Genomic DNA, 7,936 nt, shown 5'->3' with positions numbered 1-7,936 from the left:
TCTCGCTGTCCACAAACTCGCCGTGGACCCCAAAAAAAAGCTCATCCGGCAAAAGAAAAGAAACCACGGCGAGGAAAGAAGTCAGGTGGCAGCTGCCGAAGTCAAAAAGCTGCTAGACGCCAGGTTTATTCGGCCTTGTAATTTTCTCGACTGGGTGGCCAATATGGTCCTTGTTATGAAGCCGAATGGGACCTGGCGCATGTGTGTTGATTACACAGACCTCAACAAGGCGTGTCCAAAGGATAGTTACCCGCTCCCAAAGATCGACAGTCTGGTCGACTCTACAGCAGGCCACGCCTTGATGAGCTTTATGGATGCCTACTTCGGCTTCCATCAGATACCCCTGTGGAAAAAGGATCAAGAGAAGACGGCTTTCGTCACTGATCAGGGGTTGTTCTGTTATACTGTGATGCCGTTTGGCTTGAAAAACGCGCCTGCCACTTTTCAATGAATGATTAATACGGTCTTCATTAATCAAATTGGGAGGAATGAAGAGGTGTACATTGATGACATGATAGTCAAATCCAAGCTACAGACGGATCACCTTGCTGATCTCCGAGAAACAGTCACCACCCTCAGGCGGCATAAGGTCATGTTGAATCCAAAGAAATGCGTCTTTGGTGTTGAGTCTGGGAAGTTTCTCGGATTCCTGATTGATCATAGGGGGATAGAGGCTAACCCCGAAAAGATACAGGCGGTGATTGACATGAAGTCACCCCGTTCTGTCAAGGAAGTTCAGAGACTCACCGGTTGCCTGGCCGCCTTGGGGAGGTTCCTCAGCCGGTCAGGCGACAAATGCCTTTATTTCTTCCAAGCAATCAGGAAGAAGACCAGGTTTGAATGGGGGGATGATGCTGAGGCGACATTCCAGAAGTTGAAAGAACATTTGCATTCTCTACCTAGGTTGGTCAGTCCTTTGCCTAGGGAGACGTTGTACATGTATTTAGCCGTCTCAGATCATGCTCTCAGTGCCGTTCTCCTTGCTGAGCGAGACGACGTGCAGTTCCCGGTTTACTTCATTAGCCATGTTCTCAAAAATGCTGAACTCCGATACCCCATGGTTGAAAAATTTGGCCTTGCTTTGTATGTGGCATTCAAAAAACTAAAGCCTTACTTTTTGGCACATCCGGTGGTGATTTACATCGACCAGCCACTCAAGCGGCCAATGTCTACCTTGGAGTCATCCGGGAGAATGTTGAAATGGGCTATTGAAATGCAAAGTCTTGAAATCACTTACGAACCAAGAAAGGCAGTGAAAGGTCAGGCGTTTGCCGATTTCATTGTTGAAATGACCCGTCCGGTGGCTCCGGATAATTTTGATCAGGTTTGGAAAGTGTATGTAGACGGGAGCTCTACAAAGAACGGCTGTGGTGCAGGCGTAATCTACGAGTCTCCTGAAGGGGACAGATTTGAATATGCACTACGCTTCAAGTTTCAGGCCTCTAATAATTAGGCGGAATATGAAGCCCTGTTAGCTGGCATTCGTATGTGTAAGGCGGCAGGGGCCATGAAAATTGACGCATACTCTGATTCACAATTGGTTGTTAGCCAGTATGAGGGGAGCTACGAGGCAACTCATCCGGCTATGATAAAATATCTTCAGGCAGTCAAAGAAGAGGCTGAGGCACTTGAGGAATTCCATCTGAATCAAGTGCCTAGGTCGGAAAACAACCAGGCGGATGCATTGTCAAAACTGGCATCTTCCGCCTGCCATGATACGCCTCGGTCAGTCTTTTGGGAAGTTCTTGAAAAAAGAAGCATCTATGAAAATCCCATTGGAATTCTGGACCGAAGCTCTACCTGGATGGATGGCATCCGGGCCTATCTTTCAGACGGTACACTTCCTGATTCGCCACAGGAGGCATCCGTCCTGAAGAAGCGAGCTGCAAGCTTCGAGTTGAGAAACGGAGAACTCTTCAAGGAGGGGTTTCTTAAGCCCCTGTTGAAGTGTGTCACCCCAGAAAAGGGGAAGGAAGTTCTCGAAGATTTGCATTTGGGATTCTGCGCCTCTCACATAGGCGGCAGGTCCCTAGCCGTCAGAGCTAGACGACATTATTTTTGGCCCACTCTTGAGGCAGACGCCAAGGAGTTGGTGAAGAAATGTGACAAGTGCCAAAAATTTGGCAAACTTATTCACCGTCCGGCTACTGATCTGACGGCCATCCACAGCCCAATCCCGTTTGCAAAATGGGGCATGGACATCCTAGGTCCTTACACGCCTGCTCCAGGCGGAAAGCGCTAAATCTTGGTGGCTGTGGATTATTTCACCAAGTGGGTGAAGGCTGAGGCGGTTAAGAACATCAAGACCTCAGACGTAATTTCCTTCATCTGGAAAAACATTATCACCCGGTATGGGGTACCTATGTCTATGGTGTTTGATAATGGTCCTCAGTTTGAGACGCCTCAGCTAAAAACCTGGTTGGGAGATCAGGGGATCTCAAGCTGTTTTGCATCCGTCGGCCGGCCCCAAGCAAACGGCCAAGTTGAAGCCTTAAACAAACTCATCTCAGACGGCATTAAGAAGAAAATAGAAAGAGTCGGTGGCTTGTGGGCAGAAGAGTTAATCCATGTCTTATGGGCCATCCGGACAACAGCAAAGGGGGCAACCGGTGAAACCCCATTTCTCATGGTTTACGGTGCTGAAGCCGTCTTGCCCATCGAACATTACGAGCCGACTCTCAGAGTCATTCTATATGATGAAGAGGCAAACTGGGAAGCAATGCGCCTGGCATTGGATTCACTCTCAGAACGCAGGGGCAATGCCGCCTTGCGTCATGAGATTTACCGTCTGAGAATGACTAGAGCCTACAACAAGAAAGTACACAAGCGTTCCTTGAAAGTTGACGACTTAGTGTTACGAAAAATGGAGGCAACCGGTAGGGCCAATGAGCTGGGAAAGCTAACTTGACAGGGTAAAGTCGTATCCCCTAATCAAAAATAATTACCTAAATCACTAACTACAGTACATAGGGAAGTAGGGTCGATCTCCACAGGGAAACAAGTCTTTTTACTCCTAATTAAATATTATAATCTAAATTATTTAAGTAACCAATATTTATAATTAAGTAAGAAACTAAACTACTAAGGTTGAGAATAGGAAGGAAACAATATATGAAAGGATCTAGGGCATAGGTTCACCAATAAATAATATTCCAGGGTAAAACAGGGTAATAAATCATTGACATGGCATAGATAACATGATTAACAGGCTCTCGCAATTTATTAATCAACATAGATCTAACAGGCTCTCGCAATTTATTAATCAACATAGATCTAACATAGATCTAAGTTCTTATTGAAAATAGCCTTTAATATCAAATTAACATCTGCTCGATTCATCAATTTAATATTGCTATACTTTTACAAGCCGCAATTGTAAAATATTAAAACAATTCAATAAGAAATTATCATGCAATACCAATAATCAATAATAGTCAATCATCAATGCATCAATTAACCAGATTGTAAAGGGCTCTCGCTACGTATTACAATCACACAATTAATTTACCGGTATTAAATCTCATCTCTCGAATCTTGACTTAACCATTTATAAATTAACTTGCCTATTGAAACTAGACCTAAACATTAATTCTCATCTCTCGATTCTTGAATCAATATTGTCAAACTCATGCATAAAAGATAGGCCTAATCTAGTCACAGAGCATTAATCCAATCAATAGGAAATTAATCTAACATTGATAATCAACAACAATAATTTACCCCTTCATATTATTTATTAGATCCCCATAAACCCTAGAAATTAAACTACTCACACATATTAAAAATTAAACAAATCAAAGCAATAAAATAAGACATGATTAAAGGAATAGAATAAATAACTAAGATTAAGAGAAGAGGAATCGTTACCAAAATAAATCTGGAATTAAAGGAAGAATTAAGAACAAAAGTTTAGAGAGAATTTAGGAGAGAGAAAAATACTAAGTAGAGAGAGAAAGTCTAAGAAAGAAGGTCCCTTAAAAATTCCGTACATAAACGTATATAAACCTTTCCTAAAACACGAATTAAACTAAACTTAATCAGACTCTAGGAAAAACACGCAGCCGCCCGATCGGGCGAAGGGGCGCCCGATCGGGCCCGCCTTTTTTACTATGCTCCTTCTGATATGCCGCGCCCGATCGAGCCTACACTCACCCGATCGGGCGCGCCTTTCCTTGATGGCACTAACACAAGCAGCCGCCTGATCGGGCGTATGCTTGCCCGATCGGGCCCGGTCTTCATCTTCGAGGCTTGGACTTCGATTGGGCTAGATTTCTCGGTCCAATCCATATTTCCTCTCGGGTCTTGAATACGTGGTCCAAATGCCTCGTGATCCAAATAACCGAGCCCTTAGTCACCGGCTCTCACCGATCTTGGGCTCCGAAAGTGGTCGTGTCCTTCTAGCTTCCGTAGTCGATCCGATAAGGCCCGGGAAAATGCTCCAAGAGTGCAATTTCATGTAAAATACAACTAGAACTACGAAAACACTAGAACACACAAATTAGTAATAAAAGTGGCCCGAAAGAGCCAAAAACACTACTAATAATGACCACGGGACGGGGGTAAAACACGATATAAAATAGACATATCATAACTCCAAATTGGGAAGGCCCCTACCGGATCTATGAAGAAGTAAGGGACGGCACCTATCGCCTGGAAACTCCAGACGATAGGCGCCTGCCTAGAACTTGGAATGTAGACAATTTGAAAAAGTACTACTTCTAAGAATGTAAGTTTTTTGTAAACAGTGAGTCAATTAATGAGAATTCAGACTTTGTTTGCAAATTTGTTTTGTTTTTCCGCCAGGGTATTACTCAGACGGATTCTTCATTTAACTAACTAATTTTGACACTTAGTAAGGGTTATAACTGCTTAACCGCCTGGGTAGTACTCAGATGGATTATTTATTTATTTTACTAAGTTTGACTTAATAATTGTCTGTTCGTCTAGGTAATGACCCAGACGGACTTTCTGTTTAACTAACTAAGTTCGATACTTAGGGTAATTCAGTAACGTTCGGCCAATGCTCCGATTAAAAACGCTTAGTGGCTATACAACCGGTCTCAAACAAGACCAAAGGCTAAAACTGCCGGATGGTTGCTCATTTTATAAAATCGCCTGTCCCAACATGGACAAAGGCGTCCGGCGACACCCCTCCGGGTGCAATCGTCGCAGAGAACAGACTATTTTTCGGTTCTACGTACCTATGCATACGACAAAAATTGAATGACCGAATTGGTCAACTCATACCCGTCCGACCAGAATGATCTGTGAAGTACGATCAAGTTACTGAATACCGGATGCCCTTGGGCATCAGTCGGTCACCGGCTGAAGTTCTCACTTAGGTTATTTATTCCAAAGTTACACCTTCTATCCCAATTGGGGCAAAACAATTGTGCAATGGCTATGAAATCTCTACCAAGACGGACAAACTCTGTCTGGTTAGTGACTGGAACGCCTGTTGATGTACGGTTGTGCACTTGGTTTGGGGCAATCACTATTGTGATTGATTGACTTACAAACGTATCATGCTCTTTGCAGCATCAGACGTTTCCAAGTCAATCAACCAACTCCACTTGAAACCAATCACACAGCCGTCCAGGGGCAAGGACAGCCAGGCTTTTGATAAGTTAGGCAAAAAATCGCCGCATGCTTTTGATAAGTTAGGCAAAAATGCAAAATTGAAATTCGCAAAAATTGAAATTCAAACGCTAACTCAAAATGATCAAAACCGACTCAGTCGGTGCATTCATTAAAAGTCCACCCAACCAAATGGTTGTGGTGGATCAAATGTTAACCGGACCCCGTCCGGGAAAAAATAAAAATTGTTAATTAACCCAGCTCCTTAGCCGGTAAATACAAGGATACTCGGCACGCAGGCCGAAAAAGCAAAGTTATTGGCATACTGCCGCAGATTAAAGAAAAAATAAAAACAGAGATTGGCATACTGCCGCTGAAAGATTACTTCTGGCCTGCAGGCGGTGCCTCCTGGTCCTCTTCCTCATCATCTGAGGGAATGTCTTGTGCTACACCTAGACCAGGTAGCTCAGGCGCGAGGGGCTCATTGTTGGAGTTGACCCATGCATCAAAGGACTCAGGCTTTGGCTCACCTCTATCTCTCAAGTACACCACGTACTCGGCGTAACTGTGAGCCAGTGCCCAGATGCTGTAATCCGTGTCTGGGTACAGGGCAGCCCAGGCGATCTTCATGCGGGCGTCATTGTAGCATCACTCTCAGCAACCAGGCAGTTTTGCTCCGCCTCCAGGGTTGCTGCAAAGTTTGTCTGAGCCTGAGCAGCCTCCTTCTCCAGCCTCTCAACCCTGGTCTTCAGGTTGGTGTTCTCTTCAGAAACACCTTGAAGTGTGCCAAGGTCCGTCTAGGCCTTCTTGAGCGCCTCGTCAGCTTTCTTGGCGCTCTCATCCGCCTTTTTCTAGGCCTCATCTGCCTTCTTCTGAGCCGTCTCAGCATCACTCGCCCGCTGGTTGGCCGTCTTCAGATCCGCCTCCAACTGCTGGATTTTAGACGCCTGTGTCATTATGATTGCTTTAGTTTCAAGATCATTTACGATAGTTGAGTATAAAGCAACATTATCAGCGTCTGTGGCGGACTTCTTGGCCCTTTTTACCTCTTCCCGTTTGCGGGAATAAGGACGCTTGAGCCCGTCTACCCGCAGCATAGCCTGCAAAAAAGCAAGCGGTATTAGTATTGCAAGCGGGGTAAAGCACTTGGAAAAAATAAAATTGTCAAGTCTCTTACCTCAGCCAGAAGGGATAGAATGTGTTCTAGATTGAACGTCTCTATCCCCGGGATGTTGTCTTTATCCCTCTTACGGACGGCGTCAAGCATGGCCTTGGCATGCTTCTGGACGTCTGGCCAGCGGGGAGATTGATCTGCACCATAATCAATACGTGATGAGTGCGAAACTAAGGCAGCACCTATCTGTTGCTGACCGTCTGAGGATGACGTCTGTTGGGAGTGGGATTTCACTCGCAAAGGCCACCCCAGCTCAAGCGAGGATTCAAAAGGGTTCTTACCTTCAGAGCCGGCCAAGCAGGAACTGCTTGCAGGCGTGGTGAACCCCCCGGTTGCTGATAAGGGGTTGACGAGATCGAGGCACAGGCTGCCGCCTACCCTCTCGTTTCGCCCCGCTATCCGCATCTGTTGATTCCCGGCTGAGGCGCCAGAAGTTGAAGCGGAGGTGGATTTTTGGGTTTTGTTGAGAATGGAGGGGGTTTCCTCCCTAGCCCGTTTGAGATTTTTCTCAAATGTCTTTCCAACCTTTCCCCCCTGCGAAAATAACCAAGTTAAGGTTAGCATCCGGAGAAAATAATCTTTGAGGACAATCTAAGAGAGGGTCATGCGTTTTTTTACCTTGGCCTTGACTGCGGCCGCAGCTTTTTCCGCAAGCTCCTTGCGGATGACTGCAGAGGACCGCTTGGGAGTCTTCTCCGTCTGCAACATGTCTAAAGCTTCTTCTGCAAAAAGAAAGAGATTGATTAATATCATAAATCAATTCTGATACAAAAGCACTACAGGCGGATATAAACTCAGGCGCATACGTTTGGTTAACATGTGTCCTAGCCCGCAGGCGGCTAGGAAACACCTGAACTAGGCGCTCTTGGGGATCCAATTCTTGGGGAATTTTATTGTTTTCCCAGTTGACAAAGTCGCGTCTGTGAGGCCGAAAAAGTCCGCCTCAATGATCTTGTCAAAATCTTCCTCTGGGATCTGGGGAAGAGCGCACTTCCGGCCCATCAGGTCGGGCTTCTTATTGTACTAGCGGAATTCATAATTCTCCCGCCTACTGGGAGCGGACATCAGGTAGAACCTGTGCTTCCAGTCGTCGAATTTGGAGACCTTGTCCAAGGTCATCATGTATTGGGGATGCGTGGTTAGAGTGTACCACGCCCTCCAGCCGCCTGGGCTTCGGCTAAGATA

Source organism: Chenopodium album, chromosome 1 (genome assembly GCF_948465745.1).
Source record: "Chenopodium album chromosome 1, dcCheAlbu1.1, whole genome shotgun sequence".
Lineage (NCBI taxonomy): Eukaryota > Viridiplantae > Streptophyta > Magnoliopsida > Caryophyllales > Amaranthaceae > Chenopodium > Chenopodium album.
This window is presented reverse-complemented; position numbering follows the sequence as displayed.